The 13012-nt window shown below is 29.7% G+C and overlaps 1 long non-coding RNA gene across 1 annotated transcript in view; it reads left to right on the forward strand.

Annotated features, from left to right (window-relative positions):
- Positions 1-13012, forward strand: part of LOC126748559 (uncharacterized) — a 139011-nt gene that overhangs the window by 78026 nt on the left and 47973 nt on the right. Inside the window, exon 2 of the long non-coding RNA XR_007664766.1 lies at positions 11038-11175. This is a non-coding gene — a long non-coding RNA (uncharacterized LOC126748559). The remainder of the gene's footprint in view (positions 1-11037; positions 11176-13012) is intronic.

The raw sequence follows: 13012 nt of genomic DNA on the forward strand, positions 1-13012 counted from the left end.
ATACTTTTACTGTTTTCATTAAAAAAAAATAAAATTTAAAAATTGTTTTTTTTTAAATATTCGCTTTTTTCTGACTTCGTATCGATTTTTTTTTTAAATTTTGGTTTATTTTTTCTATAATACATACATTATATTTGTCAATGAAAATGCCCTTTTCTTAACTTGACAAAATACTTAAAAATTTTATTAAATTTCTTAGATAATTAAATAAATTACTTAAATTGAAGGTGTTTTAAATAATTAAAAAAAATAACACCTACGCTATCTCCTTAGATATTTTACTGGTCCATATTAAATTGAGCACTAAATGTGTATTTATATTTATTAAAACATTCATAGTAAAACAACAACACTTCACTCAGATTGTCTATATTGCTAATAATAGTAATAGCTGCTTGGCTCGGCTCAGGCTCGGCTCGGATCGGCTTGGCTCAGGTTCACTTGACAGAAACATTCGAGGCATCACCCCATTTTTGTCAGTTAATAACTTCAACTATCAAATTTAAATGATTCCATTATTTCCTGAGATTAAATTGTAGATGCAATCCCTGGTTTATACTGAAAATTCCGCTCTAATTTAAGCCTGCGTACGCAACGCGAACCGTTAATCTCGAAAGCAATCGGCTTCATTTCACCTCGCGTTCATTCGAAGTCAGCGAAAACCCTTAAGGACAAAAATACTCCTACAACTACGTCGGCAATTAAAAAAGAAACTCAGTCCCCACCCTGTATAACCCAATTAGTGTTTGCTTATTTGCTTTTTATGTCAGATTCCGGCCGTCTTGTTTGGCGACTGGTTATGCCTTGACATGCCTATGGGGGAATGGGGAATTGAGTTCTTGTAATTAAGATAGGGGGATAATATTAAAGCGGGGTTTTTTCAGGTTTGTATGCTGTTTTTTGTTAGAAAATTTAAAAGTGTCAAAGTATTTGTTTGGACCTTTCTGTAGTAAAAAATGTGTATAGTTTAAAGTGAAAACAAACGGAGGCTTTTCGCCCGGCAGTTTGTTATTTAATCGGAGTAGGTGCCCAGCTATACTAAGTTCGGCATTTCATTATAATAGTTGAAAATCCGTCGAAACCAAATTAAGGACTAGCAATCGTAAAGCTGGCGGGAGGCCCACGCCAGACCGCACTATCAATTTCCTTGAACACCGGGGCTACCTTTAATTCGGGAATTAAATTTTAATTTAAAGTTACTCGAGCCCGGATTATTACTCTATTTTTATTGTTAATGCGGTTCCGTTAATTAAACAAGAGGGCGGGATGCCGACGAGGTAAAACCAAATTATTACGGCTTCAGGTGGAAGATGAATGGCAACCTAGAAAGTAGGTTGCGAAGAAGTTTGCTTTGCGTACATTTTCAAACCTAATTAGGTCGATTATTTTTACTTGAAACGGCTTGGATTTATGGTTTCTTACTTTGGCACGAGTAAATAACATTGCTGTTCTTGTTCACTATTTTAGTCAAATATAGCTTCTAAGAAACATAAAAATGTTTGTAAAAATTTTTTTAAAAAAATTTAAACTTAGGATCAAAGTGACAACTGACTTTTAAAAATTAATTACATTATTGAAAAAAACTACTTTTCTCTATCGAATAAAGCCCTATCCAACATCATTATAAATTTTCTTCCTTTTTCCTCGTTTTAATGCTCCTAATAATTTCACAAACACATAATCAGTATTAAACCAAGGACACCCTATATAGCTCCAGCGTCAAGACTAGTTACTCTAGCAACCCCAAATGTGTTTTCAAACCCCTTATTAAATGTCACCGAGGAATGATCACCGTATAGTTTGCCGTACATCAAGAAAACAAAACCCGTAGACTGTAGTAATCTACACACCCATAATTACGACTAACTAACCCCATGTTTAAATTACATGTTCCTTTGACTGCAGGCATTCATCAACCCTTCTGTCAATTAATAAAGATCGCTAATTCCTTCCTGAATATTACGTAATTACAAAACAGAGTCTATAGGGTGCAATAATTTAGATTATTTCGTTTGTAGCAGTTCTCCAAACGATGTCCTATTCACGTTATTATTACGAGGAGGACTCTCTCAGTGAAAAAGGATACAAAAGAGTAGTTATTATTGATTTTTCTTTAATAGGCACGGCATTCGAGGCCGCTACAATAATAATTTGATTGATTTAAAGCAAGCTCTGATCCGAGTCGTGGCCTTTAACCCGCGCAATGTCTCGACAATGACGACAGGAAAAGAACCCGGTACTACGAAGCCCACCTGCACGTCAATCTTGCAATGATGCCCATTAGGAACTGAGCGACACAATCATTCTAATGGTAGAGCCGGGTCTACGTTATCGAGTTACTTGGGATAAGTTGTAATTTTGGCGCCCAACAGTTTTTTACATTTTATGAATATATGGCAAAAATATTCTAATATTGAGGCTAAAATGATGGATTTTTGAGGTATTAAGGTAAAAGAGTTTTATAATGGACTTAGAATACAAGTAAACGAATAAACATTAATTCACCGTCTAGGGGCAATAATAATAATTTGGTTACTAAAAAAAAGGTCCTCTGCATTACAAAATGTTTTTGTGTTTACAGAACTACTTCGAACTAAAGTATGCTGAAAAAATTGTTAAAATATGACACAAAGCAGGATTCAAGTAAATAAAATTGTAGAATATACGGATATCATATAGGATTCTGTTTATAGAAATAGGAAAATTTTTCCATTTAAAAAAATTCTGAAAAGTCACCGTTTTTTGTCCATATTATCCAATATAATAACGCTGTTTTTATACTTAACATTTATATATAAAATTATATTATATTTAAATAAATAGTGTTATTATATTAAATATTGAATATATATTTGCTGCAAAAACATTGTTTTTCATCAACATAATCCTTGTCCCCCCACCCACCCCAAACATTTTCCCAGTAAGAAATTCTTTTGAAAAATCACCGTTTTTCGTCCATATTATCCAATTCAATAGCACTGTTTCCGTATTAAATATTTAATATTTTCATATACATAATTATATAAAATTTAAATAAACAAACTGTGTTTTTATATTAAATATTAATGACGAAACGAGGTATTACTCATACGTATTCATTTGGAAAACAATGATTTTTGAAAACAATTTCTTATTGGTAAGTTGTGTGGGGTGGGTGGGGGGGTAACGGCAGGATTAATAAAAAATGTTTTTTTTTCAAAAAATGGTTTCCTGAGAAAAAATTATTTTTAAGAAAATTATAGGTGATAAAAAAATCAATAGTTTTTATATCCACACTTTTCTCACATAACTTTAAGGTTTTCAAGTGAAACGTGAAAAATTTTATTTCTCGAAAGCAAGGCGTATCTGTTGTATGTTTTTTCATTTTTAAATAGGCGTATTAGCAAAATTCATTATTTTATTTAAATCCTTGCAGCTGATTAGGAACATCAACTATTAACCTTAACAATAAAGTTTTCCTGCAAAAAAATCTAAAAAGTGTTTATTTTTGGCGCCCAACAGTTTTTTGCGTTTAATAAGTTTTGGCGAAAATTTGGGTATTGTTGAAAGTATATAGATTTTTTTGCAGACAATAGTCTTCTGAAATAGTTTTTTCCATTTTTTTACGATATAAATTAATTGATTAGAATGCATTTATTTGTCTCTACTTCATTTCATTTCTCCCTTACTGCCTCATCAATAAATTATATTTTTACGTAACTGGACTAACTCCAAACACTAGTAATCATTTCTCCAGGATATCTTCGCCATATGTTAGCAATAACCTATATTGCACAAGGTATCGCTTAATTAATTGTTTCATCAAACTAATAAAAATTAGACCAAAGAGACTTTCAAAAAAATTAGGCATAGCACGGAGAGTCAAATATAAAAAAAATTTCTTTTATCAGGATCCATAAGACTGGAAGCAGAACAGAAAAAGGTGGTACCTGCCGACACGTGTTTCTGCTTTTTGGCTTCTTCAGGGCAGGGCAACCAGAAAACCAAAGAAAAAAGTAAAGGAAAAAAACATAAGGGATCACCATACTTTATATACTTGTTACCTACTTACTTATTTTATTTACATGTTACTGTCATTTTGCAGGATCATTTTTAATAATCGAAATTAATTACCAATAAATGACTTTTACCCGCAATATAGCAATCGGTGCGTTATCAATAACCTTTAAAAAGGTACTTTTTTATGTAATATTTAAATCCAGAAGCACCTGGAATAAAAAAACAGAGTCCTTGCAGCTAATTCAGTTATTAGGCTTAAAAAGGCTTTCCGCAGAATAATCCAGCAAGTGTTCACTTTTGGCGCCCAACAGTTTTTTTGCATTTGATCACTTTTTGACGGAAATCTTCGAATACAAGATACTTGGGTTTTTTTGCAGATTTCTTAGGTAAATTTCCACTACAGTTATCCACGATCCCGCGATTCCTCATTTAATTTTATCCATTATTGCCTCACTCACCATTGTACTAAATTGTATTCTTACATAACTATGCATATATTTCAATATATTTTAATAAATATAATTAATTAGGGATAAACGACATTTAATCCCAACATAACAAATGGCGCGTCATATGCATTTAAGTTATGCATACTTGAAATCAGGACGTAATAAAGTAAATACAGCTAGTCTATAATTTCCATGGGTGGTACTTGTAATGTACCTAAAATATCGATTCAAGTCCCATCCCTGATCATCCGCGAAGGAATCCGCGGACAAGTTTCGGCTAAATTGGATTGAGTAAAACGTCAATTACGGGATATTGATTTGAGATGGAGATTTTGAACAAAGGCGAATTTATGTATCGATCGATCTGCAGCCTGTAGCTCACATCCATATAACAATAACTGTTTTATCGGTAATTTAAATGACCCAGAGACGTGTGTCGTAAACAGCTTCACACGAATTTTCGCGTTCCTTAATATGAATTCTTCGACTATGAATGTAAATTTAACCCAATAACAGTAAATAAATGGAGAGAAAATGAACGACATTCCAATCGGTGCATTTCAGCTTCATTAAAACGCTGACGAGTGAAGTTAGGGCCGATATTCTCAGCTGGTTGGCGGCGAATTTTAATAGAAAACGGAAAATTGCTGTCTGATGCAGTATACTTCTTTTTCTATATCGGATTCTACTCCGGACGTGGCCATAACGGGAATTTTGTCGACGCTTAATCACTTGATTCTATACTTCCACCATGTCGTTGTTACATTTATTTCAGATTTTATATTTTAATGAACGTCTTTTGAAGTTAATGTATAACTGTTCAATCATTTATTTAGAAACGTATATATTAATATGAGTTTTTATTTAACCGAGACACTTTTTGGTTTTCTTATATTTATTGCGCCATTTCTTATTGTTGCCCAACTAGTTCATGAACATATGCAACTTTCTCCCAACGAAAACAATAACAACGGTAAGTTCTAATTAGTGTGCAAATTGTTTTTAATTTTATTTACTAGCTTGTTGCATGCCAAGATAAAAGAAAATGTGCATAACTATACCATAACTATAATATAATGGGGCTTATAAGGACATGGCTACACTCGCATGGTTGCTACTTATTTGAACAATGCGAGCCATTTCCCGTTAAATAAATTATTGCCTGTTGTAAAAACGACCGTAATGATAAGCTAGTAATATACTGTTACGAGATTTGTGGGTTTTTAAATTGAAAATTGTTAATTCACTAAGGAAACTTTTTGAGTTTCTAAATTAAAATTTATCTTCTATTAAGGTCAAAAGTGTAAAAACTCACGAGGGCTTTTTAGGAGCTTAATATTCAGAGCAGCTACCTGCAAAAAAAAAGCCTCTTAGGCCGCTGTCGAAGTTTATTTTCTACCCCTCTGCGTGTTATTTTTTTAAACCAACCATTAGCAAGCAAATTGAAAAGTGTTGTGTAAGGAAAAACGCTGAATTTTTAGCATTAAGACTTCTAGATCTTTAGGAGTAAAGATCCATAGCCCTTTTATAAAATACTCATAGATTTTCTATAAGAATATGTTAAATTTATCAGATTATCAGAATTTTGTCTCATGTCAACAGTTATTTGTTGCCTTAAGTTGGGAGCTTTTTTTGATAACTTTTGACCCGAGTAGACTCGATAATACTTGACGCTGCTGACTTAATCAAAATACTTAGACCACCCAAATCGAAACACACTTTAATATTAAAAGAAAAATTACTTTCTTTAAAAAATTATTCCTATTTCATAAATTTAAAATTTACGACGAATATAAAATAATAAAAGCGAAGGCAAGGAAAAAAAGCATGGCTAATGTCCGTTACACGCGACTTTGATATTCTAATTTTCTTCACACTTTCCGAGGCAAAAAGTAGTCATTAGTGTGAGCCATGAAGTGTAAAATTAAAGTGACACTTTGTAATAGGAAATTAAAAATGTCGAAAGAAGCGAAAGAAAACATTGTTGCGAAATTGTATAATAAAGTTATAATTGGGTCACTAGTGAACGCCATGAACGGTTGAACATTCAGTGCGGGATTATGCAGATAAGGCACTTTTTTTGCATACGAACGCGAATTTATAATATTATGTGAAAATTAAGAAAAATGCACTTGAAATGGGATTTTCTTTTTATGGTGTTAATTAGAACCGCAGTAATTTATATTAAAATGTCAAAAATGTATATTACAGTTTAAAAGTGCCTTTTTCTTTGCATGTGAAAATTATCTCTAGTTTAAAATCCTCTGGACCTCTTTCAGATTTTTAAGACCCTATTGTTGAATCCTTAAAAATTGATTACTGCAATGCATTGAATCTTTGAGAAAATTCCCAATGCTTATAAAATTCTGTTTATCAATAACAAATCATATCTAAAGATTCCTACATTTAAAAATGCCCTTCTCACTAGCCATTAATGCTCAAAATATTCAAGGTTTTAAAGTAAAATTAAAGGACTTGGTAACTATTTCTTTTATGTGGTTGTTATAACAGAAGTCTGGCTAAATGACACCATATTGGTTCAAGAATAGATACACAAAGGTACTCACTCAATTTTTCAAACAAAAAATTAACCCAGTAGGTCTTGGCAGTTTTAAGAGTGATGCAGAGGAATTGTGTTTTTGTGAGCCCTTTATAACTTGAAAACATTAACCACCACTTCCTTTTTTTTTAATTAAAATAAATTTGTAAAATAAAGCAATATCAAAATATTTAATGTTATGCTTTTATTGAGAATTTTGTAAATTAATATTAGGCAACCATCTTTCAATAAAATTTCCTTTTAATTAAAATAAAACTTTTATCTTGGTTAATATAATTATAAGCAGTTAACAGAAAAACGTTGGGCGCCAAAAAACCTTTTTTTTAACTAATTTTATTTACGTTTTCACTTTTTTTGCATTAAACTATTTGCGTCCAATAATCTCAAATTTAATAAAATATTTAAAAAATATGAATTTTTAAAGTGTGACACTCGAAATTCTGATCCAAGAGTATGTTTTACTTTTATTAATTTTAAAATCCACTGGGGATTTTGTATTTAATGTTAAGCAACCATCGTGCAACACAATTTCCTTTTATTTAAATCAAAACCTTAGAAAATATAATTATAATTGTAAGCAAATTAACAAAAAAAAATGTTGGGCGCCAAAAAACTTTTTTTGCATTAATTTTTTTTATATTTTCACTGTCAAAACATTGCTTTAAATTATTTGCAACTAATAATTTCAAAATTCAATGTGGATTTGTATTTTATATTAGACAAGCATCATGCACCACAACTTTCTTTTATTTAGCAAAAAATTAAAAAAAAACATTGGGCGCCAATATTTTTTTTAATAAATTTTAATTTTAAACATTTTCACTGTTGGAACATTTTTTACTCTAAATTATATGCAAACATTAATTTTAAGTTCTTGAAAATTCTTCTTCGAGAAATCTAAAAAGTGTAAATTTTTAAGGCGTCAAAATAAAAAATCCCACAATTGATTTTAACAAAAATCATTGATTTTTCTATGCTTATGAGTTGCTCTTTCAGTATTACCGTTGACTATTCGGACAAACTGTATGTATGTTAAATATTTTATTAATTTACAAGGTATTATAATTGGGAGGTCAAAAAAATAATTTTATTTACATTTTTACTTTTTTTGCTTTAAACTATTTGCGTCCAATAATCTCAAATTTAATAATAAATTAAAAAAATATGAATTTTTAAGTTGTGACACTCGAAAGTCTGTTTCAAAAGTATGTTTTACTTTTATTAATTTTAAAATCCACTGAGGATTTTGTATTTAATATTAGGCAATCACCGTGCAACACAATTTCCTTTTATTAAAATCAAAACGTTACCTTAGCAAATATAATAATAATTGTAAGCAAATTAATTAAAAAAAAACGTTGGGCGCCAAAAAATTTTTTTTGCATTATTTTTTTAATATATTTTCATTGTCAAAATTTGCATTGTTAAACTTTAATTTAAAAGTAAATTTAAAAATCTGAAGTTTTGAAGTGTGAAGCATTTAAAATTCAATGTAAATTTTATATTTAATATTAGACAAGCATCGCGCAAAACAATTTCCTTTTATTATAAAAAACATTTTTTTTCTTGGTGAATATAATTATAATTGTAAGCAAATTAACAAAAAAAAAAACACGTTAAGCCCCAAAAACCGTTTTTTTTTTTATATTAATTTTATTGATATTTTCACTATTAAAATATTTTTTTGCTTTAAATTATTACTTGCAATCATTAATTTTAAATTTATTAAAAAATCTAAAATATTAATTTTTGAGGTATGACGATCGGAAATCTGATCCAAGACTATGTTTTACTTTTAATAATTTTAAAATCCAATGAGGATTTTGTATTTAATATTAGAGAAGTATCGCGCAGCTCAATTTCCTTTTATTTAAATCAGTACATTATTTTTAGTGAATATAATTATAATTGTAAGCAAAAAAATCGTTGGGCGCCAAAAAACCTTTTGTTTTGCATTAATTTTACTTATATTTTCACTATTTCAACATTTTTTGCTTTAAATTATTTGCAACTAATAATTTCAAAACTCAATGTGGATTTGTATTTAATATTAGACAAGCATCATGCACCACATTTTTCTTTTATATAGCTCAAAACTTTTTTCTTAGTAAATATAATTACAATTATAAGCAAATTAATTAAAAAAAAAAAACGTTGGGCGCCAATATTTTTTTATTAATTTTAATTAAAAACATTTTCACTGTTGGAACATTTTTTGCTCTAAATTATTCGCAAACATTAATTTTAAGATTAATAAGAAATCTGAAAATTATAAATTTTTGAGGTGTCACAATAAAAAATCCCACAGGAAGATTTTGACAAAAATCATTGATTTTTCTATGCTTATGAGTTGCTCTTTCAGTATTACCGTTGACTATTCAGACAAACTGTATGTATGTTAAATATTTTATTAATTTACAAGGTATTATAATTAGGAGGTCAAAAAAATAATTTTATTTACATTTTCACTTTTTTTGCTTTAAACTATTTGCGTCCAATAATCTCAAATTTAATAATAAATTAAAAAAATATGAATTTTTAAGGTGTGACACTCGAAAGTCTGTTTCAAAAGTATGTTTTATTTTTATTAATTTTAAAATCCACTGAGGATTTTGTATTTAATATTAGGCAATCATCGTGCAACACAATTTCCTTTTATTAAAATCAAAACGTTACCTTAGTAAATATAATTATAATTGTAAGCAAATTAATAAAAAAAATACGTTGGGCGCCAAAAAACTTTTTTTGCATTATTTTTTTATTATATTTTCATTGTCAAAATTTACATTGTTAATTTCAAAATTCAGTGTGGATTTGTATTTAATATTAGACAAGCATCATGCACCACAATTTTCTTTTATTTAGCACAAAACTTTTTTCTTGGTAAATTTAATAATAATTGTATGCAAATTAATTTAAAAAAAAACGTTGGGCGCCAACATTTTTTTAGAAATAATTTTAATTTTAAACATTTTCACTGTTTAATTTTAAGATTAATAAGAAATCTGAAAAGCATAAATTTTTGAGGTGTCACAATAAAAAATCCCACAAGATGATTTTAACAATGCTTATGAGTTGCTCTTTCAGTATTACCGTTGACTTTTCGGACAAACTGTATATATGTTAAATATTTTATTAATTTACAAGGTATTATAATTAATCAATCAATTTGAACATATTTCGTTAATGCCTGTGAGTATGCACATTTCAGACTTTGTCCTATAAATTTTCTATTTAATATTATATTTATATAATAGTTTGCTGTGCCTAATGTTATTTATATGTGCACACTTTCCATGCCTCGTTATCAAAATTTCAATTTTTTGAAATTAAAATCAATTATAAAACGTCTTGTTCAATTGCATGTAAAGACCACCGTTGTCGATAAATAACAGGGCGAACGTCTCAAAGGGCCTAAACAATATCAGCTTGTGTGTCCAATGTGACATTAAAAGACGCATTTTTTCGAAAGGTAACACACTCACCTACATTCATTTCTTAAAAATCCATTCAATTTTCACCCGTTTCAAATCGTTTTTAGGCCCTATGTACAGATGCCATCGGCTCGGGATCGTTCCACCGATTCAGTGATTAGTTAAGGCCGACGGTTTTCTTACGGATTTCCGTGCGTGCATCTGCTCGCGACGAATTTTCGTTTATATTCTAAATTTCTGTATTTTAGATTTAATAAATCTGAGGTCCTTTATACGTCGCACGGTTTTTATGCTTTTAAAACACACACGTTGCACGTCGGATTTTAGGTCTCGAGAGGCACCATTTCTTGGAAAACTGGATTATCTTGAGTACTATATAATAAAAAAAAAATTTCATTATTATCATAAATGCCAATTAAACTTTCCTCTTTGTAGAGCCGTAATAAGAGAGGTCATAAGAAAGTAATATTCATTTTACGACCAAAAACTGTTCAATTCATTTATGCATGTATATATTACACGTATCTAATTAGTAGTTATTTTAAAATTTAATAACCGAGCCGAGTCGCCTTTAATGACAAATATAAAATTATAGATTCAGCTCGTATGGATATTGGTTACGGCCATTTGGAAGAACAATCGTAAAAGCCACCAGAGGTTGTAAAACTGGATGTGAAGGCTCAAGTTTTATCTTATTTTCTGAAGTGCAATACGACGATGGGATTAATATGAGGTATTTATTTAATTTTTATTATAATTCTTAGTGTGAATGTCCCTATTTGTACATTCGTACGAAAACAAAAAAATAAATTGAATTGATATTTTTTCCTTCCCTTTTATGCTCTAAGCATTAACGAATATTTTAAAAACAAAAGCATAAAAATGGAATATTTTATATGACTTCTTTTTAATTAAAACTCATTTACACCTCTCAACGAAAATTACAAAAAAAATGTCTACTAACTTAAGTTCAAAGGGAAAATGTTAATTACGTTTTTTTGCATTATGCCATTTTCTGAAAACATATTTGTGAAGCTTTTTATTAAAGCTCGCACAATGAAAGTTCCATATTTAATTAAAAAACGGATTAAACTTGAATTTTATAACACTCAAATACCTTCTTGGATCTGCTTTTGTTAAATTTGAAAGGAAAATGTTCATCGTGTTTAATTAGGTTATGCATATTTAACCGTTAATTGTGATAGATTTGTTAGCCTAATTAAAATGTATTATTTTTATCACTTTTGGCTGAAGCACTGAAAAATTTATAAATAAACATTTATCGTGTCCATTTAAGTTATGCATAAATCGAGTCATTACTATATTTTTCTCTAAAATGTTCCTTATGTAAGTAGTGTTTTATCTTTAACGGAACCTTATCATAACAAACCATTGCAAAAGCAGTACACACACGCATTTCTATGACCTGCTGTGGCTAACTCTATGCATTTCTTATCTGCATAACTATATAAGAAATGCCTACTTCACGTTGTCACTGTTACGTCCCCACACAAGAAACATTATTATTTAAATACGAACCACTTAAAAACGAGTTTACTCTCTGTTATTTTTATACATTCGGCCGTCCATACTTATGTACTTGTGTGGGATAATAATGACACTTGGTATCTTAAACGTCAAATTTATATAGTATTTGCTTTTTGTAATGGGATTGACCGAAAATATGCTTTATAGGATAAATATTTTATCATTAGAAATTTATATGCAAATTTTGCATTGTTCTAAACATAAAACAAATAATATTGCTAAGTCCTCGTACAAACGCACCATAATCCTGAAAATCCTAAATTATTTGTATTTACTCATTGGCTAGAAAACAAATAATGCGGAGGTGTTATATCCACAAATGAAATTTGCTTAAGCAATAGTGGGAATTCAATTCATTACAAGCCAAAAAAGGTAAATTGCATGAATTGAGAATATTTGACCTGTTTAACTTAATAAAATTAAGAAAAAATGGTTGTTCTCGTCTCTGACCAAGTCACATCGTAAAAGTTAAATTATTATTAACCAAACAGAATGGATACCTGAATGAGAGTGTGCGGGTATGGGCTGTGTGTATATTTCAACGTAAATATTTACCGAACCTCAGAACACTTGTCGTCGGGTTTGATGCATGCCGTATTTATGATTGTTGACAGGATTTTATTGACTGTATATACCAAAGTAAACATGCCACAAGATTTCTTTATTTTACACCGGTTTATTAAATTATATGGAAGTGCATTGACAAGGAAGACCTCTACATTTGATGGAATTGAATATTATATGTATCTATATTAATTAATAGGTTACCAAACTAACTTAAAACCACTGAAATTATACCAGCGTCTTGTTTTTATCATCTAAATCACGAAAACATCGGGCTATAACGGGATTCGAGCAAAACTATGGGATTGAGAGCACTTTGAAAATTCGGAAAAACTCATTTTTCTACTAAGTCAAGACCGTTTAAATTTTTTTAAAAGTGCTAATGGAAGCTGAGATATTGACCTTCCAAATTTGGGATTTTTCATTTTTAGGGTATACCCCCCCCCCCCCGTATCAAT

This window comes from Anthonomus grandis, chromosome 22, assembly GCF_022605725.1.
Source record: "Anthonomus grandis grandis chromosome 22, icAntGran1.3, whole genome shotgun sequence".
In the NCBI taxonomy this organism is placed as follows: Eukaryota; Metazoa; Arthropoda; class Insecta; order Coleoptera; family Curculionidae; genus Anthonomus; species Anthonomus grandis.